Source organism: Mixophyes fleayi, chromosome 8, assembly GCF_038048845.1.
Source record: "Mixophyes fleayi isolate aMixFle1 chromosome 8, aMixFle1.hap1, whole genome shotgun sequence".
Lineage (NCBI taxonomy): Eukaryota > Metazoa > Chordata > Amphibia > Anura > Limnodynastidae > Mixophyes > Mixophyes fleayi.
The window spans coordinates 62462341-62478687 of NC_134409.1; positions in this window are offsets into that span (position 1 = coordinate 62462341).

Consider the following 16347-nt stretch of genomic DNA (forward strand, 5'->3'; position numbering starts at 1 on the left):
ACAAATATCCTCCTCATCCTGTTGCAATTCCAAAGTTTCATCCTCAATTTGTGTACCACCAGCTACACTTGGGCTGTTCATGCACACATCTGTAGAAATGCTGAAAGGGGCCTTCATTATGGGTACACTAACAGAAACTTCAGGATTACACATAGAATTTGTGGAAAGATTCTCAAGGATCTGTGTCATTTCTGAATCTGAACATACATTTTCCTCTAATGCCTTACTGTTTTCTTCCAGCCTCAATGACAGTTGCAGAACTAGCACTCATAGAGAAAGGCAAAGGCCTCATTCTTTCCTTGCCACTGCGTGTGTAGAATGGAATATTGACAATTTTATTTTTTTCTGCAGATTTCTTTGCCTGGATTACAGGTCTATTTTTCTTGACAAAGGTAAAAAGTGTTTTTTACATTTTTGTTTCCCTGACTTAAAAACACTATGCACTTTAGCAGATGACATAGAGGGATTACTATCATGATGACTGGTGTCAGCAGCTACTTGCTCCTGGTCTTCTGTGTACTGCTGTGAATCCATTTTGATAACATAGTACAAAGTGCCTGCAGATTGAGAACAACCCTGTCAGTCCTATTATTTGCATTTCAGCAATGACAATTAGAAAGGGAGCAATGGACCTCTTTGTGTGTTACCTTCATAACACCTTACAATTTGACTGCAGATTTAGACAAAGAGTGCCAGCCCTATTATTTATATTTCAGCAATGACAATTAGCAATGGAGCTCTCCTCTTTGTTTGTTTCCTATATAAGACAGTACAATTTGACTGCAGATTTAGAAGACCAAGCCCGCCATCCCTATTATTTCTATTTCAGCAATGACAATTATCAATGTGAGCAATGGAGCTCTCCACTTTGTGTGTTACCTATATAACACAGTACAATGTCACTGCAGATTTAGAAGATGAAGCCTGCCAAACCTATTATTTCTATTTCAGCAATGACAATTAGCAATGGAGCTCTCCTGAATGTCACTATAGACTTTGAAGAACACTGCTACCCCTACCTATGATGCTGCCCAACTGCAGTAGAAACTGCCATGAACTGTGCTACCCCTTGTGTTTCACTCTGTGAAATGGCGCTGGATCGCTGTGGAGGGCAGTACTTATAGAATCCAAAACTCGCGAGATCCGACTACGTAACAATGATGTTTTGCCTCGTTTTCAATTTCGAGGACACGCGAAAATACTGAGCCATCTCGGCTCGGTACTCGGATCTGCTAAGTTCAGGTGTGTTCGGTTCTCGGGGAACCGAGCTTGAGCATCTCTAGTTTAATCACTATATCTCCCTATCCTTTATTATTCCTTCTTTAATGATTATTCCATATTTAATGATTGTAGAGCCAAACCTCAGTTTAAGTGAAACTGAAACTTTCACTATAGTGTCAGTGACCCAAAAGCTTTCTTGCCCATTCTTCCAGAAAATCCAGGAGACTACCCAATTCTGGGTAGGTCTCCCAGACTCCTGCATCTTGTCCACTTCTTAGTGAAGTGGGCAGAATATTGACATCCATGTACGCCTCAACGTGAATCCCTATTGTTTTGTACCCTCTGCGAAATGTGTTGCTTCTTTGTCTTGCATGGCCAAAACCACACAATTTGTGACACCCTGCCCACCTCTGCATTTGCACTTTACCTCCTCTTTGGCAAGAAAGCCTAACAACCTCCCTCCTTTAGGTAAGTATGCATGTATATACTGTATTGCATTTGTTTCTACTGCACAAGAAGCTGGAATAGTTAAAATAATAGGTATCTATGTTAAGATTATGACACACTTATTGTTGATTTTAGGTCAGATAGAAATATAAGCATGTAAGTATTTTTAAGTATACTTTGTAATGTTTGTAATAAACTATATATGTAACTGCCTAATTTGCAAATTTAGGTGTTATACTTAGAAAAGATACTGTCATCTACTGCCTGTATTTCATTAGTATTCATTTTAATGTAAGAAAAGGTAATGTGGTCTACTTCTCTCCCCACAGTGCACATTCATAGCTCTACCAACTACTTCTCTCACCACAGTGCACATGCACTGTTCTACTAAATATCCATTCACTAATTTTCACATCATTTGAAGTATATGTTATTCAGATTTTAAATGCATTCTCTATGCATGTTGCTGTGATCTATCTCCCCCCTGGGGCACACCAATAATTTCTTCAGGATCTCTCTGCATGACTCACTCACTTCTTATCTTCTGACACCCCCACCATCATCCTGGGGGATTTTAACATCACCATTGATAATCCACATTCCAGAGCTGCTTCCAAATAACTCTCTCTAACCTCCTCCTTCGATCTCTCCCAGTGGATTGAATCATCTACTTAGCACGATGGCCATTTTCTTGATCTTGTTTTCTCTAGACTATGCCCAGTTTCTGATTTCTCTAACACACCTTTCCCCCTCTCGGATCATCACCTTATCAGCTACACGCTCACCCCCACTGCTCTAACCTCTCTGCTGTCAAACTCCACCAGGCCTGCTCATACCCACAGAAATCTTAACTCTATAAATCTTCCACAGTGTTCCACCTCTCTCCAATACCTTCTCTCTCTTATTTAGAGTTTCACATGTATCACTGTTTTTGAATTTTTACTCTTGACATTCGGTATATGATATATTGTTTTAAAGCTGTTGGATGTGTTCATGGTAATTTAGCCCATGTAAAATCTTCCTGCCTATATATTTTTTTTTAATAAAATATATTTTTTTTAAATAAAACTTAGTAACCAGGCAATCAGTACCAAGTCAGTTGCCTATTCAGCAAATGTTTCAAAAAATTACCCCCTGGGGAGAATGTGACAAGATAAATGGAATTCACACAAACTCAACTGAAGGAGCATTGCAAACTGAGAGCACATGATGAATTGATTTAATTACTTCAGCCTGTGTGAAAGAAGCAAAAAGATTAGCAACATCCAATATTTCAGTATGTAATGAGTTGAAAGATCATCTGTTTTATGTATCTATTGAAGAATTTTAAATCCTTCATATAGGTGGGTTTGGACAGTACCAAAGGTTGTCTGACCAAGTGAAGATACACTGCATACCAAATGAATTTTGTGCAGATGTATCAGACATTCCAGCAGATATTCCAGGGGCTTGTAAACTTTGCAAAACATGCACAAAAGTGATAGTATTAGAAGTACGGTATAAAGAAATGTAGATAAATCAGCACAAGTGAAGCCTTATCTAGCAAGCTTTGCCATTCTGATTTGTGGTATTGCTTAAATGACAATGGAATGTATATTTTTCTGAAAATTATGAATAATTTCATCATGATAACTATGGATGTACACCGGCGACTTTTGGTGTCTCGTGTTTTGTGTTTTGGATTCGGATTTCCGCGATGTTTTGGGTTCGGATTTGTTCCGCAAAACACCTGCCGAAAGGTTTTGGTTCGGATTTAAGATTTTGGATTCGGATTTTTTTTGAAAAAAGCATAAAAAGTTCAAAAATAAAGTTTTTGGGCTTATTTTCACTCCTACGCTATTATTAACCTCAATAACATTCAATAACAAGCATTTCCACTAATTTACCGTGTATTCTGAACACCTCACAATATAGTTATTAGTCCAAAACGTTGCAAGGAGGTATCTTTCTGAACTTGTATGAATCGCACCAATAAATGTATCTGGACTGCGTACAGGAGTGGGTCACCACAATATAATAAGAAAACCATCAACTGGTCTTAATCGCACCAAAAAATGTACCTGGACTGCGTAGAGGAGTGGGTCACCACAATATAATTTAAAAACCCTGAACTTGTATGAATCGCACCAATAAATGTATCTGGACTGCGTAGAGGAGTGGGTCACCACAATATAATAAGAAAACCATCAACTGGCCTTAATCGCACCAAGAAATTTACCTGGACTGCGTAGAGGAGTGGGTCACCACAATATAATTTAAAAACCCTGAACTTGTATGAATCGCACCAATAAATGTATCTAGACTGCGTAGAGGAGTGGGTCACCACAATATAATAAGAAAACCATCAACTGGTCTTAATCGCACCAAAAAATGTACCTGGACTGCGTAGAGGAGTGGGTCACCACAATATAATTTAAAAACCTTGAACTTGTATGATTCGCAGTTGCACCAATAAATGTATCTGGACTGCGTAGAGGAGTGGGTCACCACAATATAATAAGAAAACCATCAACTGGTCTTAATCGCACCAAAAAATGTACCTGGACTGCGTAGAGGAGTGGGTCACCACAATATAATTTAAAAACCCTGAACTTGTATGATTCGCACAAATAAATGTATCTGGACTGCGTAAAGGAGTGGTCACCACAATATAATTAATAAAAAAACCCTCCACGGGTCTGAATTTCCAAAAAAAAAAATTGTGGGCTGTGTAGTGGGGTGGCCCCGGTACTAAATTTGATACCTGGCCCCCAATACCTCCTCCGAGTTCCAAGTGTAGTGTTTATAACATATTAACACTACACTAATTCTAGCACGTCAAACCCTCTTGTTTTAAATAATGACAGGGCATTCAACTTTTGATTAAATTTTTGATAATTTCCCTCAGTTTCTCTAATATGTTGTCAGCGTTGTGCCTCTTATTAAAGCCTGTAATACACAATGTTGCCTGCCTTTGCACGAGCAGCCATTTTGTAGATGCTGCTACTGATGCAGCTGTTGCTGTTGCTGCGGAAGGCGATGCATCTACCCAGTGGGCTGTCACAGTCATATAGTCCTTCGTTTGCCCAGAACCACTTGTCCACATGTCCGTGGTTAAGTGGACAGTGGGTACAACCGCATTTTTCAGAGCACTGAGGACACTTGATCTTACTTCTCTGTACATTTTTGGTATCGCCTGCCTAGTGAAGTGGAATCTCGACGGGATTTGGTACCGGGGACACAATACCTCCATCAACCCTCTAAATCCCACTCCACTGATGGCGGACACCGGGCGCACGTCTAACACCAACATTGCAGTCACAGCCGCAGTAATACGCTTTGCAATAGGGTGACTACTATCGTATTTTGTGGTCATGGCAAACGACTGTTGGACGGTCAATTGTTTTGTGAAAGACTTAGCGGTCTAACGACTTCCCCTCTGGGAAGATGACCGACTAACAGCAGCAACAGCAGCAGTGGCAGTAGTAGGCGTACCGCTGCAGGATTCCTCGGATGAATCCCGTATTGGAGAGGACTCAGTCTGGCTGCTGTCTTGGGCTGCAGGACTCAATCTGATGGAGATCGTGGAGGAAGTTGATGAGGAGGGTGTTGCTGGTGAGTATCCAACTGGACCATGGGATTAAGGTGTCCCTGTACCGATGACGGTCCTAGCCCCAGTTCCTGAACTAACGACTGAACTATGAAGGTTATTCAGGTGACGTATAAGGGAGAATGTCCCTAGGTGGGCAAGATCCTTACCCCTGCTTATTTGAGCTTTACATAAGCTACATATGGCCATACATTGGTTGTCCGGATTTGGATAAAAATAACTCCAGACCGAAGAGGTGCATTTTTTGGTCTTCTGACCAGGCATGACGATGGGCTTTTTCATCCCATGGACATCAGCTGTTTCCCCCCCCTGGTGCCTCATTTACAATAACCACATCACCATCCTCATCATCAAGTTCCTCCACAGCGCCAGCTACATCATCAATAGCCTCCTCCCGAGCCACCTCTTCCCGTACAGTGATGGGAAGGTCAGGCTTGACAACCACCAACACCCTTGGACTCGCCTTGGGGATTTGTGATAATTTCTCTTTAGAAGGCAGAGTTGTTTGCTGTTTTGTTGCTGTCAGCATAACTCTCTTCAATTTTTTGTAGGGGGGGGGAGGAGGAGGGCTAAGATCCTTGGGTGAAGATGGACCACTAGTCATGAACATGGGCCAGGGCCTAAGCCGTTCCTTGCCACTACGTGTCGTAAATGGCATATTGCCAACTTTACGTTTCTCCTCAGATGATTTTAAGTTTCTCTTTTTGCTTTTTTTTGAGAACTTGGGCTTTTTGGTTTTTACATGCCCTGTACTAGGAGATTGGGCATCGGGCTTTGAAGACGACGTTGATGGCATTTCATCGTCTATGTCATGACTAGTGGCAGCAGCTTCAGCATTAGGAGGAAGTGAGTCTGGATCTTTGCCTACTTTATCCTCCAAATTTTTGGTCTCCATTATATGTAGCACAAGATACTGTAGAATGTGTGAACCTGGTAATATTGCAGACAGTACCAATGGACTTATACTGCAGGATTGGTTTTGCAAATTTTGTTGTAATTAATTTTTTTTTTAAATTATTTTTTTGTATTTTTTTTTTATAACTTTTTTTTAATTTTTTAAACACTTGGAAATAATGGGGAAATAACTATGCCCTTAGAAGCACAGGACACAGGACCACTGGACCACTGGACTGAACAGGACACAGCACAGGACCCAGCAGCACCACTGAACTCAAAATTGACAGAGCACAGCACATAGAACCACTGGACTTTTACTGTTGAATGTGTGAACTTGGTAATATTGCAGTACCACTACCAATGGGCTTATACTGCAGGATTGGTTTTGCAAATTTTGTTGTAATTAATTATTTTTTTAATAATTTTTTTGTATTTTTTTTTATAACTATTTTTTATTTTTTAAAACACTTGGGAATAATGGGGAATTAACTATGCCCTTAGAAGCACAGAGCACAGGACACAGCACCACTGGACTGAACAGGACACAGCACAGGACCCAGCAGCACCACTGAACTCAAAATTGACAGAGCACAGCACACAGCACCACTGGACTGATACTGCAGAACACAGCACAGCACAGAACTAAACAGCACAGCACAGAACTAAACAGCACAGCACGAAATCTACCAGGACAGAGGACCACCTAACACACCCTCCCTCTACCCTGATCAATGCCCGAGTGAAGATGGCGGCGACTAGCGGGGAATTTATAGGATCCGAGTATCGCGAGATCCGACAGCGGGATTATAACTCAGAGCCTCGGTTACAAGTTTTCATTTGGCGCCAATACCCAGATCTGTCTCGGATCCGACTCGGATCGGAAAGGTTCGGGTGGGCTCGGATTCACAAAATCCGAGTGCGCTTATCTCTAATGATAACTCACATTCACTAATGTCATACTTGCCTACTTTGGGCAAGTTCTTTCCGGGAGGGGGCACAGCGGAAATTATGTTTTGGCCCCACGGGGGGCGGGGCATAAATGACTCGATTAACCATGAATCGCGTCATTTTGTGACGGCAGTAGAGGGATACGGGAGATTTGCCAGCTCTCCTGGGAGTCCGTGAGACTGACTCGAATTTCGGGAATCTCCTGGACATTCCGGGAGAGTTGGCAAGTATGACTAATGTCTCACTATTATTTCCAGGGAAAATCGCAATGTCTGGATCACTATTGAGCGGTATCTCTGCTTCCTGGCCAGTCAGTTTTAAATTGTTAAGAATTGAAAACATTCACAAGCCTAATGACATCTTGTTCTAAAAAGCAGCTCAGTGACAATAAAGAGTTATTAGATTATGTTGTATGAAAATAACCTTTTTTCTTTGAACTTACATTTCTTCAGGTGGTTTTTCTTACACAGAGAATGGATTTATTTTAACTGAAGGATCAAGGGAGAGACAATTTCAACATGGATAACTCAGTTTGTTAAGTTTTCTGTCTGATTTTTTAGCAAATTAGAGCACTGGGATCTACCTGGAAGTTGTTAATGACATCTCCCAAAGGCTCATCTCTGCAGCAACAACCAAGTGGCAAACCATGAGAGTGTCAGGCCTTCCCCTCTACCAGTGGTCTTCTGTTCCACCTATGCAGTTTCCCATGTACCCAACATATGGTAGCCCTGGGTGCATGCAACTTTTTATATCAAATATATCCCATTTACAGTATATTGTTAATTTTATTACATACATTAATTTTTACAAATGTAGATGCTGTAGATTTTTTATTTTCTAGCTGCTCTATAAGATAAAATGTATTTTGACAGTTTACTGACATTTTTGTTTAGTGAGTGAATTATTTTTTATCTTTTAATATACAGGAAAGTGGTTAAAAAATAATATTTATTTGGTATTTTGAAATTTTATCTTCTTAACAGAATTCAATCAGAACATATTGCTTTATTATCACTGGTCAACATAAAATAATTATATGTTTATATTTACTTATAGACTTATAATACTTATCACGGGCAGGCTGGGCTAGGGGCAGGGTGGCATTTGCCCCCTGGGCTGGTCCCACAGTGGGCTACCTTGGGTTGTGTCACTGGGACACCTGCATTTTTTTCCTTTAAAATAGACTACTGTATCGATTCTTTCCTCCCATGCTGAAATTTGCCAGCCCTCCCCTGATACATATATATACCCATTTTGCTGAGATACACCTAAATACATATAGCTGAAATCAGTTGTCTAAAGAGGCTACATAATTAATTTATTGGGAAATATCTGTGTACAATTAAAGTGTTTTAATTGATTTTCAAAATAAATATTACTTTCTCTATTAGTGCTTACATTCAAAACAAAAACAATAAAATTTTGTTGAAAAACACAAATTATGGGAAGGGCATAAGAGGATTTTAAAGTCTTTTATATTTTTATTTTATTTGTTGTCAACTTCATTTTAATGAAATGGAGAGAATGCGTCTTGAACAGTCTTTCCTCCACAACTGAGCATCCTTGAAGTGCACTGGTTAGGAAGCTCCCAAGAAACCCATGTTAACTGTAAGAGTGAAGTATAGGGCAACTCTGACAGCTTTATGGAAGGGTGGTAAACAAGTAATTAGTGAAGATGACTCACTTAAAACATGTTTAGAGTTAGAGAAAGCATATGAGAGACCCTCACATCATGTGGAGCAAAATTTTACGGCCTAATGAGACTAAGTTTTAACTTTTTGGGTGTTAACGAACATTAGCCCTAGTGAAAATCATGGTTGTGGGAGCATAATGCTATGGGGATGCTTCTGTGCATCAGGCACCGGAAAACTTGTCAAAACAGAGGACAACATGGATATACTAAAATTGTGGTATAAAACCTGCTGAAATCTGCAAGAGACCTTGAATTGGCAAAGATATATATTTCAGCAAGAAAATAACCTACAGCTGTTACGGCTAGTGGCTACTGACATAAGCTTCCAGAGCAGGTGTCAGAGGTCTTCGCCTAAAGCATCTGCCTTTCCTGTAGATCTTGCTGCACTCACAGGTACTCAGATGCCCCTAGGTTTAACTCTTGTGTTGTGGAAGCTTATAAACCGTACCGCAGCTGGTAAAGAAGTGGTAGCCAAGAGAGGATAGTCAGAAGCAGGCCGGGGTCAGGAATCCATCGCAGGCAGAATCATCAGGTACACGTTAAAAGATCAGGGTTGGCTGCAAGCAAGGGTATCCAACACAAAGCAAAGGTCATGGCAATAGACATACAAGCTGGTTCCAGAAACAAAGCCAAATGTCAAATCAGAGAGTCAGATCAAGGTTAGCAAAGTGAAAACAGGAACAGAGTAGGTCAGCAAAATGTGCAGCACACAGGACGCTAATCCCTCCCTGCCTTATATACTTATACTGACCAATTAGAGAAAGGGGAGAGAGACTAGCCAATTAATGGTGATTAATTAGTTTTCTTAATTAACATTTGCACGTGCTCCAGGCTGTCCTCTAATGCGACGGCGTTGTAGCACAGAGCGTCCCTGCCAAGGTGACGGGGTCGAGGACGGAGGAAGTGCAGAAGTGACAGACAGGACGCTAGCAGGGGAAACGATATATGGGCCGCTGGGTCTCGTAACAACAGCATACAAAATAATACATATTGGAATAGCGTAAATACAAAATTAATTGTCCTGGAGTGGGGTAAGCCAAAGCCCAGATGTCAATTCCATAAATTTTCCAATGATTTGAACATTAATGTTTTACTAATAGCCTTATTCAACCTGATGGAGCTTGAACTATATTGCAAGACCGAATTGGTGAAAATGACAGGATCTATAATGCCTCAATAATTTCTATTAAATGGGTATCCATTTTCTCTAGGGAATTTGCTAAACAATTAGGGGCACCTAAAACCCCAGTGTAAGGTGGCATTAAATTGATGCATCTTCCAGTTTTGGACATGCAAGTTTCTTTGGATGCAACTGAAGTCATCCATATCTGTTGTCATATAAAGAGCGGGTTTTTTTGCTGGGAGAGGAGCGTCTTTATGCTGAAGCTGCTAAGTTGACTTTTTTTGGTCGCATGTTGGTTTCATTACGTTATTTATAGGTGCTTCCTCATCAGTGGTTGAATCCATTGCAGTTGCCAGGGGTCTGCATAGGGAATTTGTTTATAGAATAACAATATTATTTTAGGAAGATTGTTATCAAATGTATTGACTAGGAAGTAAAAATATTGTAAAAACCTGGCATTTTCCTCTGCTTATCATTGCCTGTTGCATTGATTTGTACACATTTATCATTCTTAACTATTGTTTAAAAAAAACAAAAAAAAACATGTACAGTACATACACTTTACGGTAAAATGTTAGCTAGGCTAACCAGTGGTTGCTAAGCTAAAGGCCTATTATGCTCATGTACATTGATGCTTTTTAAAAGCTCAATTGGTAAGATTTGCCTCAGTTCGTCCTCATAGGACAGGGATTACACAAACAGGGGATAACCACTTCCTGTGGCTGCAACAGCCCTTACTTTCCTCGGCCAGTTTTTCTATGAAACACTTCCTGATATCTGAATATTGTTTCTTGTGGTACGCTACAGTGCATTTTAATGGGCCTAATGTATTGATTACCTAACAAACTCTATTCCAAAACTGGCATTTGAGGCTCAGTAGCATCTTTGTTGTCTGACTACACAAAACACACACATGCAAATAATCTGAAAAAGGGATCACCTGTGGGCATGTGCTGTGCTTGAATGGGCCACCTAGAGCACACCAAGGAGCATGCCTAATCTCAGAAAATGTCTACACAATTTAGTACAATCCCCAGTCATGCAAACAGGCTGAACAGTCTGAAGTGAAGCACTGTGCAAAGTGTAAACGTCACAAGTCCATTTGAGGAATGGAAATGGCCATGTGCAACATGGTAAGTAACAGCCTCTTTACTCCTTTAATTTATCACAATAATCTTGACCTGCAAAAGGAATTATTGTCATTGCACTGTCCCACAAACATGGTGCATAAATGCACCTTCTCCATACTCTATGTGCATCATCTGCCCAACTCCTCTTCATGGCTATGCAAACTTCTGCTCCTTTGCAAATGCTGCCGTAACGCTTCATAAACCCATTTTCCTCTCTGGAACTCAAGGTGTCTTTGGACAAATGAAAATGCACAACAAGTCCAAAGCTGCTTGTGCAGAGGATTTGCCCTTTTTAGATGAACTCCTAAATACTGAAACATATATTCTCTGTAGCAGACTGCAAACTCTTTTATTAAAAATAATGGTAAATTAGCTATGCTTTAAATAGAGACTGAAGTCTTAGTTCTATGTATGAACATTGGAATGATTTTAAAATTTCATATTTCCCCTGTGCTCCGTATATTTACTTCACTTTTACTGTAGTAATGTTCAAATGAATCAGTTCCCCTGCTGTTCTAAAACAGTACAAATATTCATTGAATCAGCATACTAAAAATTTGTATTTTTTCAGATTAACCTGATCGTTGTTAGACATGCTGCTCAATCCTTTTGTCACAGCACATTAAGCAAGTGAAAGAAACATACCAATCAAATTAAAATGCTTCTCATAGTTCCCACTGTCATGGTGTTTCCTCAATAATGGCAAGTTGTATATTCAAAATGGTTTCTAATTTATAATGTATATCTGCCTTGAATGGAGACAAATAATCAATGCAAAAAATCTCTACTTGTCCTCTTTTCTACCTGATGTTTTTCTACCTGATGACTTTTTACTATTTTCATTGTAAACAGACTTTGTAGAGAATTACTATTTTCTTTTAGGAAATTGGGCTGTTAAGTTTGCATGAAACTTTAATTCACCTCTTTGCAACAAACCTTTGGTCTATGAGGTGTAGGTGTGTTCCAGTTATGGTACTGTGCACAAAGCACCACCAAATTAGTGCAACATTCCATCGTTCTGCTATACACAGAAATGTATTGATAAAAGAGAAAAGATTCATGCTGTTTTAACACACATCACATTTGGCTTGGTATTCTGATTCACAGAAAAGGAGAAGTCTACATTGCAGGAGTTACCCTATTTCCTCTAATTATTATATTAAAGCATTATTTTATATCCTGAATTAATTAGGCTTCATTAGAGTTGCACTATCTTTATTAATTTATATGCATACAAACTAAAAAGCCAGATACATTTTCATATATTTATGTTCTGTTGAACGGAAATGTTTTTTTGTTGTTTTTTTAAGTTACATTAAATTTTTCTCAGATTTTATGGTGTTTTTTTATAGGACAAATAGCCTATAATTATCTTATTTCATTAAATAGCGAATGACTAAATATGTGTACTTTCGTAAAATATTTAATGTAGTTTTGAAGGGGAAAACATGATTGAAATTAATTCATATATGCAACCAGATGTTTCACTGAAATCGCACACACACACACAAAAAAAAACTCTGGAATGCGCGTTTACAAGATTAACACTAACTTGCACCGGGACATTTATCTATGCTTTTAAACCACATTTGATCATTACACAAGTCTTAACAGGCACTACAAAAAATCAGACTATCTTTAGCCTATTGTCTTTACAAACAAACTTATTTACACCTCTGTCTCCAAGGTGATAAAGAAATTAACTGTCCAGCATTTATTGCAATAAAGCTGAGTGGATAGCCCCAGATTGGGGCTATCCCCGTACAAAAGTACGAAAACGATATACCATATCATTTTATCATATATGGAGCAAACAATTCACTGATCAATAATATTAACACAGCTTAAGTGAGGTTTGCAATTCTAAAAACAGATGAAGTATTTCACGGCGGGAAAGTTATTTACTTCTTACCAGTCCCGTCCTCTGGAAGCTTAGCTCGATGTATTTCCAACATTTGCAAGAGAGAGATGAAACATTATATTATTATTATACGCTGCGCAGGCTGTATCATGATTATATATTTATTTCTGCTGTTTGAAATTTATGCTGTTTTGACTGCTCATATCACTTATTAACAACTAACAATTAAATAATATTTTAACTGTCTTATTTTTTCACTTTACTCTTATAAGCAGGGCCAGACTGGGACTAAAAATCAGCCCTGGCATTTAAAGCATTTAAAGCACACAGGCCCACCTGTTGTGGGCTCTATGCACTATATTGTTGCACACTGATGCCGGTGCAGTGCACATTGCTGGTGCAGTACAACATGATGTAGTATGAGTGTGTGTGTGTGTGGGGGGGTATTTATTTCTCTTAATGACCCTCAACATTACATTGTTATCACCCTCATTCAATAAATACCATGACAATACATTATTAGTACCCAAATTACAGCAATAAATAACCCCCCACACACACTCATACTACATCAATACCCACCCACATTACAGCAACCGGCATCACCCCCCACATTACAGCATGCAGCATCACCCCCCACATTACAGCGTCCAGCATCACCCCCCCACATTACAGCAACCGGCATAGCTCCCCACATTACAGCATCCAGCGTCACCCCCCACATTACAGCAACCGGCGTCACCCCCCACATTACAGCAACCGGCATCACCCCCCACATTACAGCAACCGGCATCACCCCCCACATTACAGCAACCAGCATCACCCCCCACATTACAGCATCCAGCGTCACCCCCCACATTACAGCAATACCCTATCATACTTATTAGCAATACTAAGCCCCAAACATTGCCACCACCACGCCACCCTATACTACAGCAATACCACCAATTATACAGAGCCACTGTAGGAAACAATGTTTTTTTTTTTTCAAATCTCCCACAAAATAGCAGCAACGAACAGAGTACTTACACACACATATAGGTAACAGGTGCCCTTTTCCTTCAATTAAATAGTAATGGCAGAATTTTCATGAATCATTCCACATGAAATAAAACTAACATATATCTAAAAAAAAATAACTATTGAATGATCAGTTGAAACCACACGGCCACATTAAAAGTATTTCCAACTACAGCAAAATGTCAGAGAAAAATATTTTTGTTTTACTACAGTAATTGGATATGCGTCTTTTCTATTCATTTTAAATAACACAGTATATAAATTAAGGGGGATAGAGGAGGTGGGTGAGAAATAATTGGATGTGATCCATCAGTTTGATTAGATAGGAAACATTTAGATTATTTACCTGGAGACGTCTACCCCCTTGACTCACAGGCAGGGCTGACAAGAGTTATTTTGGGCCCCGATACAGCAACTTCTTTGGGCTTCCATTCTATTCAACAATGAAAGACTTGCCTTTGGCAGAAGTTCATATGATGCCACACCGTAGTGTGCCCAGTTCATATTATGCCACATAGTATTACCCTCAAATCATATTTGGTCATGCAGAAGTGCGCACAAATCATATTATGGCATAGTAGTGCCCCCAAAACTTATACTATACAGTAGTGACCACAAATCATATTATGTCACAACAGTGCCTCCAAATCATATTATGCCACAATAGTGACCCCAAATAACATTATGCCATAGTAGTGCCCCCAAATCATTAGTAAAGCCCAGACAAAAACTCATTCACAAATATAAATTGGTACAGCATATCAGATACTGAGTGTGAGTCCCAAGAGCAGCTTAATACATCATTTACAATGCAAACAAAAATAGATATATTGACACAATTACAGATAAAATTTATGACAAGCAATGTTTTTTTTCCTCTTAATTAAAAATCTCTGTACAGATAAATATGCAAAAAACATTACAGCGCAATAATGAGCAATACATAGTGTTAAACATTATTGGATACGCTGTAGTGTCCCCAGTTCAAGAAAGGATGGTTAAAAACACATTGCACATGAGAAAATATATGAACTTACCTGATTATGGCATCCTGTGTTCTGTTCTCCTACTGGGCGCGCTGAGCGAGGAGGGATCAGCAGCTGTCAGCTCACACAGGCAGTCGGGAGCAGGAACAGAGGGCAGTGGTCGAAGCAGAAATTTAGGAGTGGGGGTATAGAAAATATAAGTGAATGGAGTATGAAGGCTTGATTTTTTATTTTTTTTAACACTTGTCCCCTCTGTGCATTTCCATTCTTCATTACTACTTGTGTTTTATGATAGCTGCATCCCTGACATTCAAATTCTTAAGATGTCTCTCCCTTTACACTTTCTTTTACCTATGTACCTGCACCATCTTCTCCTTTGTCCCTCTCACTTAACCCCCTGCACCACCTTCTCCGCTGGCTCTCACACATCTTCATGTACCACCTACTCCCCTGGCTCTCTCACACGTCTTCCTGCACCCTCTACCCCCCGGCTCTCTCACTCCTCTTCCTGCACCCCCTACCACCCTGGCTCTCTCACCCCATCTCCCAGCACCCCCTTCCCCCTGGCTCTGTCACCCCCTCTCCCAGTGCCCCTTCCCCTTTGGCTCTCTCACCCCCTCTCCCAGAACCCCCTTCCCCTTTGGTTCTCTCACCCCCTCTCCCAGCACCCCATGGCTCTCTCACCCCCTCTCCCACCACCCCCTTTCCTTTGGCTCTCACCCCCGTTCCCAGCACCCCTTTTGGCTCTCTCACCCCCTTTCCCAGCACCCCCTTTGGCTCTCTCACCCCCTCTCCCAGAACCCCCTTCCCCTTTGGCTCTCTCACCCCCTTTCCCAGCACCCCCTTCCCCTTTGGCTCTCTCATCCCCTATCCTAGCACCCCCTTTGGCTCCCTCACCCCCTGGCTCTCTCATCCCCTTCCTCAGCATCCCCTTCCCCCTGGCTCTCTCACCCCCTCTCCCAGCACCCCCTTCCCCTTTGGCTCTCTCACCCCTTTCCCAGCACCCCCTTCAGCTCTCTCACCCCTTCTCCCAGCACCCCCTGGCTCTCTCACAGCACCTCTTCCCCATTGGCTCTCTCACCCCATTTCCCAGCAGCCCCTGGCTCTCTCACCCCTTCTCCCAGCACCCCCTAGCTCTCTCACAGCACCTCTTCCCCTTTGGCTCTCTCACCCCCTTTCCCAGCACCCCATGGCTCTTCCACACTCGTGACCCCCCCACCCCCCCGAAAATCGTGGCACCCCCGCGACACCCCCCCCCCCAAAAAATCGCGGGCACCCACTCCCCCTTCAGTAAAGAAAAAAAAAAATGCAGGAAACTCACCAGTGTAACTGCACAGCATAACGGGGGAGGGAGCTGAGGAGCGCGCAGCAGAGGTGGCTGGTTACTGGAGAGGAACCAGTCACCAAGAATACGGGAGGAGTCGGGCCCGCC